Raw genomic sequence first — 11,831 nt, forward strand, 5'->3', positions numbered from 1 at the left:
GCTCACCCTGGAGCAAGCGAACACGGGTGCGTCGGGTTAGGCCGACATCTTTTGGGCTCGCTTGCCCTGGAGCAAGCGAATGCGGGTGCGTCAGGTTAGGCCGACGTCTTTTGGGTTCGCTCACCCTGGAGCAAGCGAACGCGGGTGCGTCGGGTTAGGCCGATGTCTTTTGGGCTCGCTTTCCCTGGAGCAAGGGAACGCTGGTACGCCGGGTTAGGCCGGCGTCTTTTTGGGTTCGCTCACTCTGGAGAAAGCGAACGCGGGTACGTCAGGTTAGGCCGACGTCTTTTGGGCTCGCTTTCCCTGGAGCAAGCGAACGCGGGTGAGTCGGGTTAGGCCGACGTCTTTTGGGCTCGCTTGCCCTGGAGCAAGCGAACGTGGGTGCGTCGGGTTAGGCCGACGTCTTTTGGGCTCGCTTGCCCTGGAGCAAGCGAACGCGGGTGCGTCGGGTTAGGCCGACGTCTTTTACTCAAACCCTGTTGCGCCAGGTTAGGCCGGCGTCTTTGGTGCTCGTGCCCTGAGGCTAGCGAACATTTGTCTGGCTCAAATTTGGCCTTTTTAGGGTTTGAGGCAGTGTCTTTACGCGACTTACATGTGACCCGGGAGACATCTTTCACCTACGCCTTTACGCGTCTTACGGCACGCCGGGAAGGCCGACGTTTTACTCGAACTCGTATGCACAAAGGGTCGTCGGGGTCCGAGCTTCCTAAGTCTGTATCCCCGTGGGGGACTTAGGCCTAGGTAAAAGTGTTCCTGCTGTTGAGCGACCGAACTTATGTGTTGCGCCTGGCTGAGCCAGCGTCTTTGAGCTTGTGCTGTTGAGCGACCGAGTATATGTGTTGCGTCGGGCTGAGCCGGAGTCTTTGAGCTCGTGTTGTTGAGCGACCGAGCATATGTGTTGCACCGGGTTAGGCCGATGTCTTTTCTCAAATCCGTATGCTTGACGAGCCGTCGGGGTTCGAGCTTCTTAAGCCTCTATATCCCATGAGTGGGGGGCTTAAGGGTTTTTTTTATGCCGTGAATTCTTGAGTGTATGTCGCAGGACCCATTAGCCCACCAAGTTTTTAGTTTACAGGTTGTGCCGTGATGACTAAAAGCTTTAATAAAGTGGGTAAAAAAATCGCAAACTTTATTTTTTATTAATTTTTGCTAACAGGGAACATCCTCAAACAGCGGCTTGTAGGCCTTTTTGAATAAGGGAAATCAGAGCAATAAACGGAGGGCTCGGTCACTGGTGGTACTGCCTTAAGTGTTCGGCGTTCCACGGGTGTCGGATTGGAGTTCCGTCCGTGTGTTCGATGTAGTAGGTTCCGTCGTGTATGACTTGTCGAACTCTATATGGTCCTTCCCAATTCGGGTCCATGACCCATGCGCCTTGTACTTGGGTGTTCTGGAACACGCGCCTGAGTACGAGGCTGCCGACGGCGAAGATCCGCCTTTTGACTTTGGCGTTGTAGTATCTCTCAACCTTTCGCTTTTGTGCAGCGAGTCTGGTGAGGGCCTCGGATCTTTTCTCATCGATTAGATCCAATTCGAGGCGTATGGCTTCGTCATTCTCTTTTTCGTCGAAAGTATCGACCCGGTAAGTGGGGACCTCCGTTTCCACGGGGACCACCGCTTCAATCCCAAAAGCTAGGGAGAAGGGGGTCTCTCCGGTGGCGTTTCGAACGGTTGTTCGGTAGGCCCACAGGATGAAAGGTAGCTCCTCAGCCCAGGCACCTTTTTTGGCTTCGAGCTTTTTCTTGAGGTATCTTTTAATCGTCTTGTTGACGGCTTCCACTTGGCCATTAGCCTGTGGGTGTCGCGGGGATGAGAATGTCTTGCTTATCCCTAGTTGGGCGCAGATTTCTCTAACCCTAGCGTTGTCGAATTGCGCGCCGTTGTCGGTCAAAATTGACGCGGGGATGCCGTGGCGGCATATTATGGACTTCCAGATGAAGTTCGTCGAGTTGGCCTCGGTGATCCTGGCCAGAGGCTCGGCTTCGACCCACTTGGTGAAGTAGTCGATAGCGACGATGGCGTATTCGTATTGCCTCGGAGCTTTGAAAAGCTTGCCGATAATGTCTACGCCCCATTTCGCAAAGGGGCGTGGGACGACGATGCTACCCAGGGGAGATGGCGGCTGTCGTGGAACGTTAGAGAAACGTTGACACTTGTCGCACTTTCTCGCCCAGTCGTAGGCATCTCTTTTCATCGTCGGCCAGAAATAGCCTTGTCGAAGCGCTTTGAGCGCAAGGGACCTCCTAGCGGAGTGGTTTCCGCAGATGCCTTCGTGAATTTCGCGGAGGACCTTAGTCGACTCGACGCTGTTGAGGCATCGGAGCAGTGGGGTTGAGTACCCGCGCTTGTATAAGGCTTCGCCTCTCAACACGTATTTAGATGCGAGGGCTTTCAGCCTTTCGGCTTCTTTGCGGTCTTCGGGAAGTGCCCCTCTTCGCAAGAAGTCCGTAAGTGGGGTCACCCAAGTTGGGTGAGCGGTGCTCTCAATCGTTCCAACCTCGTCACGTGAGACGGATGGTCGCGAGAGAGACTCGATTGGGATAGTTCCCCACCCATCTTCGGTGATACCGGATCCGAGACGAGCTAGAGCGTCAGCCTCGGAGTTCTCTTCTCGTGGGATCTGGATGATCTCTAACCAGGATAAGGCATCTAACTTGGCATTTGTCTTCGCCAAGTAGGCGATCATATTAGGCTCTTTGGCAACGTAGTCGCCTTTAACCTGATTTACGATTAACTGCGAGTCGCAGTGTATTCGCAAATTCTGTACGTTGAGCTTTTGAGCGAGCTCTAGCCCTATGATGAGGGCTTCGTATTTGGCCTCATTGTTGGAGGCCTGGAATCCGTAGTGGAGGGCGTAGCGTAACTTTTCCCGGTCAGGATTTGTCAAAATCACGCCAGTGCCTGCTCCCTGGGCATTAGATGCTCCGTCTACGTGTAGCTCCTAGATGGGGCCCGTAGGGTCGACCTTTCTCTTTCGAGCCGATAAGTCGTCGGTCGAGTCGTCTTCTGCTCTTCCCATGTCGGGAGTGTAGGAGAATTCTGCCACGAAGTCGGCTAAGGCTTGAGCCTTTATCGCCGGTCTCGGGTGAAACTCGATCCCGTACTCGCTCAATTCTTGGGACCAGATCACCATGCGAGTCGATGTTCCCTTTTGAAGAGCTTTACCGATGGGGTTCCCTGTTCGGACAACGATTGGGTGAGCCTGGAAGTAGGGGCGTAGCTTTTTGGCGGCTACGAGGAGAGCGAGAGAGAGTTTCTCTATCTCCGTGTAACGCGTTTCGGCGTCAAGTAAGGCTTTGCTCACGTAGAAGATAGGCCATTGAGCCTTATCCTCTTCACGGGATCAGTACAGCGCTTACAGCTCGTTCGGAGACGGCGAGGTAGACGTAGAGCGTCTCGCCATCTTTTGGCTTGGAGAGGAACGGAGGTGTCCCGAAATAGGCCTTCATTTCTTGAAAGGCCTTCTCGCACTCGTCCGTCCCTTCAAAGTCGTCTGTCTTCTTTATTGCTTTGAAGAACGGTTGACACTTGTCGGTTGCTTTGGCCACAAAACGTGAGAGGGCGGCAATCCGACCAGTTAGACTTTGGACTTCCTTGACACGTCGCGGAGATTTCCTGTCAAGGAGTGCCTTGATTTTTGTTGTCGCAGTTTTTCAGACAACGATTTAGGAGTCGCAGACGGTTAGACCCGAGGCCGGACCAAGTGGTCTCGTCTCGACTCGAGCGTGTCGGACTTGGTATCCCAAGTCTTCCCTTAGCTGTCTATGGTATCTGTCTCGTCCAAGCACCTGAAACGTGAATAGAAAGGTGTGAACTACAAAGGGGAAACAGAGGGGTTTCCTCTGTTTACCTCGCCGACGCTCAAAATTAGTAGGATTGAGGTGGTTTGTAGAGGGTTTAGTGTTTAGAGGTCGAGACTTGAGAGAAACGAGCGAGGTACGAGTTCGACAGCGTTTCAGTACTCAAATTCGGATTACCTGGACTAGGGGAGCAGCCCCTCTATTTATAGGCGACCAAAGGGGCGTTATGGGTAACCCCTTGGCCGAGAATTGTCTTGGCCCAGCCATTGGCCGAGACTGGCCCTTGGGCCGGCCAATGGCCGAGGCTATTTGGGCCGGCCATTGGCCGAGGCTGGCCCTAGGGCCGGCCAATGGCCGGGAGCAGCTTCAGTCGGCCATTGGCCGAGACTGGCCCTTGGGCCGGCCAATGGCCGAGGCTATTTGGGCCGGCCATTGGCCGAGGCTGGCCCTAGGGCCGGCCAATGGCTGGGAGTATCTTGGGTCGGCCATTGGCCGAGGCTGGCCTCTGGTCCGGCCAATGGCCGATGTGGTTTGGGCCAGCCATTGGCCGAGGCTGGCCCTAGGGCCGGCCAATGGCCGGGAGTAGATTGAGTCGGCCATTGGCCGAGACTGGCCCTTGGGCCGGCCAATGGCCGAGGCTATTTGGGCCGGCCATTGGCCGAGGCTGGCCCTAGGGCCGGCCAACGGCCGGGAGCATCTTGAGTCGGCCATTGGCCGAGGCTGGCCCCTGGGCCGGCCAATGGCCGAGGCTGTTTGGGCCGGCCATTGGCCGAGGCTGGCCCTAGGGCCGGCCAATGGCCGGGGCGAGCTGCCGGGACGCGTCCGACGTCGCTTCACCTTCGTTCGGCCGCTATCGGGGTCGGGCCGATAACATTAGCCCCTCGAGTTTACGGCCGAGTGAAACTCGTGCGGTAAACTCAAGACTCTCGCCGTCGTCGGCCCACCGGAGCAACCCGTCGTGACAAGGTTTGGCTCGGTTCCTTTAATTATTATTATTTTTTATTCTCCGGTCACTTTTTCCTTGTCTCGTTAAACGCGTCAATGGACCCTACCAACCACCTGTCGGGGAATGGGTCCATTGATGATGTCCTCTTCTCTTTGCTCGAGAACCAAGATGCGAATTTAGACGAATTGTGGGCGCAACTTTCATCTCCATCGGCTACCAACATCGTGCCGCCTTCACGCCCTTTGAGCCACCATGTGACAGAGATGGCCGGGGGAGACTTTCACACGGTCGAAGCATGGCTGGCCGACGGGGAGGAGTACATGTGCACTGGGGACGGCCCCAGCCGCCAGGGGAACGCCGGCCCAGGAGCGCTGGGCGTCGGGGAGCGCTGGGCCGACCAGCGCGGGGGCGCGCTTGGTGAACTGGGCCCGGGAGAAGATGCGCCGGCCCCTGTCGGCGCCGTTTGTGCTGGGAGCGTCGCCGGAGGAGCCCCAGGCGGCGCTGGGGACGCGCGCGGCCCGGGTGAAGTCGCGCTCGGCGAGGCGGGCCTGGGCGATGGTGCGCCGGTCTTCGTCGGCGCTGTCTGCGCTGGAGGCGCCGCCGGGAGAGATCCAAGCAGCGCAGGAGGAGCGCTCGCCCCGGGGGGGGCCGCGCCGGCCGAGTCGGGCGTCAGGAGCGTCGCGCCGGCCCTGGGCGGCGACGCTGGGCCTGTTTGGCAGGCGGGCGGCGACGAAGGAGGCCTGGGCAACTCGGGCCCGGCCTTTCCCGAGGAGGGGCGCGCCGGTGGAGCCCGACTGGAGGCGGGCAGCGCCAATGAAGGGCCGCCGGAGGTGGGCGGCGCCGCTGGAGGGCCGCCGGAGGTGGGCGGCGCTGCTGGAGGGAGCGCCGGCGCCGGTGACGAGGAGGGCCGGCCGGACAGCGCCGGCCGGGGGGCGGCGGCCGAGGCATTGGTCGCCCTAGCCCTAGGAGCTGGCGGGCTAGGGCTGCAAGGGGGGAGCCCACTTAGCGGGCCGGGCCGCTCTGCTGGGCCAGGTGCGCGCGCCACTGGGCCGAGCGAGACTCCCCGGGGCCCAGATGACTTGGGCGCGCGAGAGGACTGCCTCCCTTGGCCGGGTGCTGGCGGGGCCAGCCCAATGGCCTTGGGCGCACAACGCGGGGGCCCGGACGCGCGAGGGGGCCTCCTACCCGGGCCGGAGGCCGGTGGAGCCAGCCCAACCGCCTTAGGTATCCACCGAGGGAGCACGGGCGAGATAAGCCTCGCCGAGGGAAGCTTGTCGGGTCCGAGGCCGGGCGCCGATGACGGGTCCATTGCCGGGCCGATCACTGGGGGGACAAGGCCCGCTGAGCCGGGCGCCCATGTCATGGTCCCGCCGGCCGGCCTAGGCGATCGCCACGAAGGATCTGTCGGGCCGGGGATCGCTTCCGTCGTCGAGTGCTCGAGCCAATCGTCGGACCGTCGTGTCACACCCGCTGCGATGTCTTCTTTAACAGCGCGGGAAGAGGCACGAGCCCTAGCCTTTCCGACCGGGGAATCGGCAATACGTGGCGGCCTGGATTGCTCGGGAGTCGACACTCCGAGCTCGCTCTCGATCGCTAGTTTTACGAGCTTGAGGAGGCGATACGGCATCCCGGACTCCGTGACGATCTTGCGACCGTTGCCCGACGATCTTCCTTCTCGCCCCCGGAAAGGACACGCCGCCGTTCATGAGGCGAGCCTTCGCGGATGGTTACGGCTACCCTTCCAGCCGGTGATCCAAGAGTTGCTGGTTCGGTTGGGGGTGCACGCGTCGCAAATGTCTCCGACCTTCTACCGGGTAGTCGCAGCGTGCCACATGATGCTTTATCGGGCGAAGAGAAGGGCTGTCACTGCGGACGACATCCAAGATCTCGTGCTCGTTCGCGGGGTTCCGGGGAAACCAGGCTTCTACACGGCGTTTACTCGGAAGCGCATCTCTGTCGTCACCAAGGTTACCTCGATGCACCGATACCCTTGGGTGTGGGTATCCGAGTCAGCCTTTGGGATTGCGCCTCTCTTCTTCGGCCCCGCGGCCGACTTCCCACCCGTGGGGGATATCGAGGGCTCCGAGCTCGTCGCGGTGATTAGGGCGATTCCAGAATCAAGGCGGCAAGGAACACTCTTTGAGTCCCCATACCTGATGGCGAGGACCGGGTGGTTCGTGCCTAGCGACGACGTTCCTTCGCCCCCTGGCCTCGACGTGGGGGCCACGGAGGATCCCGAGACCGAGGAGGGGGGTGCGTCAGCTCCTTCCCCCGACGCGGGGGGTACTAGCCGCGCATATACTTTCGCGTTACCGCGCTATCGTCGTTTTCCATTATTTACGCTTATTTTTATGCTTTAGCTGACAGACGTTCTTTCCTTGTCTACAGGTATCATGGCTCGACGTCATCGACCACGCACACAAATGTCGAAAGCAACGCCCACCGACGATGCCACGACCGTGGCCCGTCCTCCAGCTGAGGTTCGTCGCGGGGGGTCGCCATCGCGGGCGAGGAATGAAGCAAACTCCTCCAACAAGCGACCGTCATCGTCGACTTCCTTCGGACCACCCTCCGGTCACAAGCGTGCCCACACGTCGGCGGTGCCGGACTGCATGGACTCGATGCTCCTAGCGGAGGCGGCAGAGCTGTGAGGCCAATGCTCCCAAGGAATTCTTGAGACCCCTTTTGGGGATTTCAAGAGTCTGCTGACAACAAGTGACCTCGACCATTTCCAAAATGGAGTTCGCAACGCCCGAAAGGTATGGCCCGTCCGTTCGATCTATGCGTGACCCCCGTACTTGTTATGATAATACATGCACCATCATCCTTTGCAGATGCTCGCATGTCAAGAACGGAGCGATCGCATCCTCCGGGATTTGCTTCATAGGATGCAGATCATGAAGAGAGACATGGAGAGCGCGGCGGTCGACCATGCTGCCCCACTAGTGGGGGTTCGAATCGCCCAAGAGTTTCAGGCGCTCGAGGAAGAGTCGAGGCGGACCCGCGAGGAGTTGGCGGCCGAGAGATCACAGCGCACGGCGGCACAGATGTCTCTGGAGAAGGCGGAGCAAGCCACCGACACTTTCTTGGGGGAGACGAAGAAACTTCAGTCGGCGCTGTCGAGTCGGGATGAGGAGTTGAAGATCGTTCATGCTCGACTGTCGGCGAGTGAGATTTCTCGGGTCCAGACTGAGAGGGAGAGGGATTCTTTGCTGGCGGAGGTGCAGACCCTCACTGAGGAGAAAGAAGATGCCGTGCGATCCAAGACGGACCTAGAGGACGATTGGGACTTGGCGTTGGAGGCAGCTCGTTACGAAGCGGCCAGGCGAGTCCGAGACGCGACCGCGAGGGAGAACGCGTCTCGAGGGACAACCTTTTCCTTTTTTAATACCATGTTCCTTCCTTTAGATGACGAGCCAGAGGTGAACGACCTGCGCCCCCAAGACCCCGCGGAGGCTGCCCAATCGACGAACCGTCCACTCGGCGGAGAGGCCACCGACGGGTCGGGCGCTCCTCGCCCCGAGGATGACGAAGAGCAAATAGACTTCAGCTCAGAATAGCCGAATTTACTTTGGTTTTTGCGCACCTGTTTAGCGCTTGCTTTACGCTTTCTTTTGGAGTTTTGTTATGTTTGACATGTGTCGTACTCTCGTAATTTTCTTGTTGGGTTGTTCGTACAACATTGTTTGCTTTAGTTAAAGCTTTTTCATCTGTTGCGCGTCTTATTTTCTCGACTTGCCATGCTTAGCGCAATCGATTCGCGCGGTTTGATTAATGCGTGTCTTATGAACTCGGCTTACTATATCTAGCGTAACCGGTTTGCACGGCTTACTGCCACACTTAGCGGCGAAGTTTCCCGCGGACGCTGGCTAGACCAGTTTCGACCTCGGCCATCCATTCGTGACTCACTGCCTATCGGCGTGTGCCATCTGGGCGGTCGTCGCGCTCATCTTTCGGCGAGTATGCTACCTATCGGCGTGCGTATCGGGACGAGCTTGTCGTGGACGCAGTTCCCAGTGAGCGTGGTACTTGTCGGTACGCGTGTCACGTTTTGGGTTTTGACTGCCGGGATCGACGGTCCAGTGCGCGGACGCGATCCACCGTCACCCCGCTGCCTACCGGTGTGCGGGGCGCGGAATCGTGCGAGAGCGTCGCCCGAGGGTCGGAGGTCCGGTGCGCGGATCCGATTTGTTGGCGTTTCGCTACCTTTCGGCGCGTAAAACGTGCTATTGCGCGAGTGTGTCGCGCGAAAAAACGAGCTTGTTATCCTCATCTTATCCCCGTTAGCCCCCCGAGTTTCTTGGGTGCTCGTAGAGGAGACGAGAAATTATAATACAATAAAGTAAAAGTGTCGAAGCGAAATGTAATTCAATTATAATGTTGAAATAGTTAAAAATTACATTCCCAGGCCGTTGGCCGTACTTGAGATATGAAACTGTCTTTGCAAAAATAAAAAATAAAATGAAAATAATTGCATGTCGGGGAAGCGGCGCCTCTAATGGTAGTATTGCCGCAGGTGTTCCGCGTTCCACGGGTGTGTGAACACGAGCCCTTCCAGGTTCTCGAGCTCGTACGTGTCGTTGTGGATGGCTCGGCGCACACGGTATGGGCCTTCCCAGGTGGGACCCTGAACCCCCGCACCTTGCACTTTGGTGTTTTGGAACACCCTTCTGAGGACGAGGCTTCCGTCGGCGAACTTTCGCAGCTTGACCTTGGAGTTGTAGTACTTCTCGACCTTCCTCTTTTGCGCGGCAAGGCGGGTGAGCGCGTCCGCCCTCTTCTCGTCTATGAGGTCCAGCTCGAGCCTGATCGCATCATCGTTGGCAGCTTCTTCATACTCCTCTATGCGCAGGGTCGGCAGCTTGGTTTCGACAGGTACCACGGCCTCGACGCCGAACGCGAGAGCGAAAGGGGTTTCGCCGGTCGCATTTCGAGCGGTGGTTCGGTATGCCCACAAGACCATGGGAAGCTCGTCGGCCCAAGCCCCCTTCCTTTCTTCCAGCTTCTTCTTCAGGTTCTCTTTGATTGTCTTGTTGACCGCCTCGACTTGACCGTTGGCCTATGGATGGCGGGGAGAGGAGTAGGTCTTGCTAATGCCCAACTGTTCGCACATTTCCCGGAGGCGCTCGTTGTCGAATTGTTTTCCGTTGTCGGTCACAATCGACGCGGGGATCCCGAAGCGGCAGACAATGTTCTTCCAGATGAAGTTCGTCGTGTTTGCCTCGGTGATCTTTGCCAGCGGTTCGGCCTCTACCCACTTCGTGAAGTAGTCGATCGCCACGATCGCATGCTTGTATTGCCTCGGGGCCGTGGGTAGTTCGCCGATGAGGTCGACTCCCCACTTCGCAAAAGCTCGCGGTACGATGATCGGGCATAACGGGGCCGGCGCTTGGCGCGGGATGTGGGCGAACCTTTGGCATTTATCGCATTTTTTGGCCCACTCGTGGGAGTCCTTTTTCAAGGTCGGCCAAAAATATCCGAGTCTCAGTAGCTTTAATGTCAAAGATTGTCTGGCGGCGTGGTTTCCGCACACCCCCTCATGCACCTCACGGAGCGCTTTCTTTGCCTCGACTTCGGTCAAGCAACGGAGGAGAGGCATGGAGTAGCCTCTCTTGAACAAGACGTCTTCCCTCATTGTGTACTTCGGCGCCAAGCTTCTCAGCTTCTTGGCCTTTTCTTTGTCTTCAGGGAATACTCCTCGCCTAAGGAATTCCACGAGCGGAGTCATCCACGAGGGAGGCGGAGTCTCGTCAATTACCCCTACGTCGCCTCTCGAGATGTAGGGTCGGGTCAACACTTCGATCGGGACGCTGCCCTCGCCCTCCTCATCTATCCCGGACGCGAGGCGAGCCAGGGCGTCAGCGTCGACGTTCGCCTCTCGAGGAACTTGGACGATCTCGAACCATGACAGGGCCTGTAGGTTCTTTTGGGCCTTGGACAAGTACGCGACCATGTTCGGCTCTTTTTCGGCATAGTCGCCCTTAACTTGGTTCACAATCAACTGCGAGTCGCAGTGGATGCGCAGGTTTTGGACGCCTAGCTTGTTCGCTAGCTCCAAGCCAACGATCAGAGCCTCGTACTCTGCCTCGTTGTTGGAAGCCTTGAACTCGAACCGCAGGGCGTATCTCAGTTTTTCCCTATCGGGATTTGTGAGCACAATGCCGGCGCCAGCCCCCCGGGCGTTTGATGCGCCATCCACGTGCAAGTCCCAGACCGGCCCTATCGGGTTGTTGGTCCTCTTCTTCGACGACTCGCTGTGGTCGTCCTCCTTGTCTTCCTCGTTCTCATTATCTTTGTCTCCCTCCTCAGTTGAGGGCTTACTTGTGAATTCGGCTATGAAGTCGGCGAGGGCCTAGCCCTTGATGGCGGTTCTCGGCTGGAACTCGACCCCGTACTCGCCCAACTCTTGGGACCATATGGCCATTCAAGAGGAGGTCCCTTTTTGAAGGGCCTTCTCGATGGGATGTCCCGTATGGACCACAATGGGGTGCGCTTGAAAGTAGGGTCGGAGTTTTCTCGCGCTCATGACAAGGGCGAGGGACAATCTCTCGATTTCCGGGTATCGAGTCTCGGCGTCGAGGAGCGCCTTGCTAACGTAATAGACCGGCCATTGCACCTTGTCTTCTTCGCGTATGAGAACCGCGCTCACGGCCCTGTCGGAAACCGCAAGGTAGATGTACAAGGTTTCGTCATTCTTTGGCTTCGCGAGGAACGGGGGGAGGTGAAATAGGCTTTCATTTCGCGGAATGCTTCCTCGCACTCCCCCGTCCACACGAACCCATCGGTCTTCTTTAGTGCCTTGAAAAACGGTTGGCACCTATCGGTGGCTTTGGAAACGAATCGCGTCAGGGCGGCGATCCTTCCCGTCAAGCTCTGAACTTCTTTCACTTTTTGCGGCGACCTCATCTCTAAGATCGCCCTGATCTTCTCGGGGTTAGCCTCGATCCCGCGGCGGCTAACCATGTAGCCCAAGAATTTTCCGGACTCGACCCCAAAAGCGCACTTGTTGGGGTTGAGCTTCATCTTGTAGCGTCGCAGGATCGTGAACATCTCCCTAAGGACGAGCATATCGTCCACGTAGACCT

This window comes from Urtica dioica, chromosome 4, assembly GCF_054948205.1.
Source record: "Urtica dioica subsp. dioica isolate 48M chromosome 4, U.dioica_male_clone48M_v1_H2, whole genome shotgun sequence".
NCBI classification, from domain to species: Eukaryota; Viridiplantae; Streptophyta; class Magnoliopsida; order Rosales; family Urticaceae; genus Urtica; species Urtica dioica.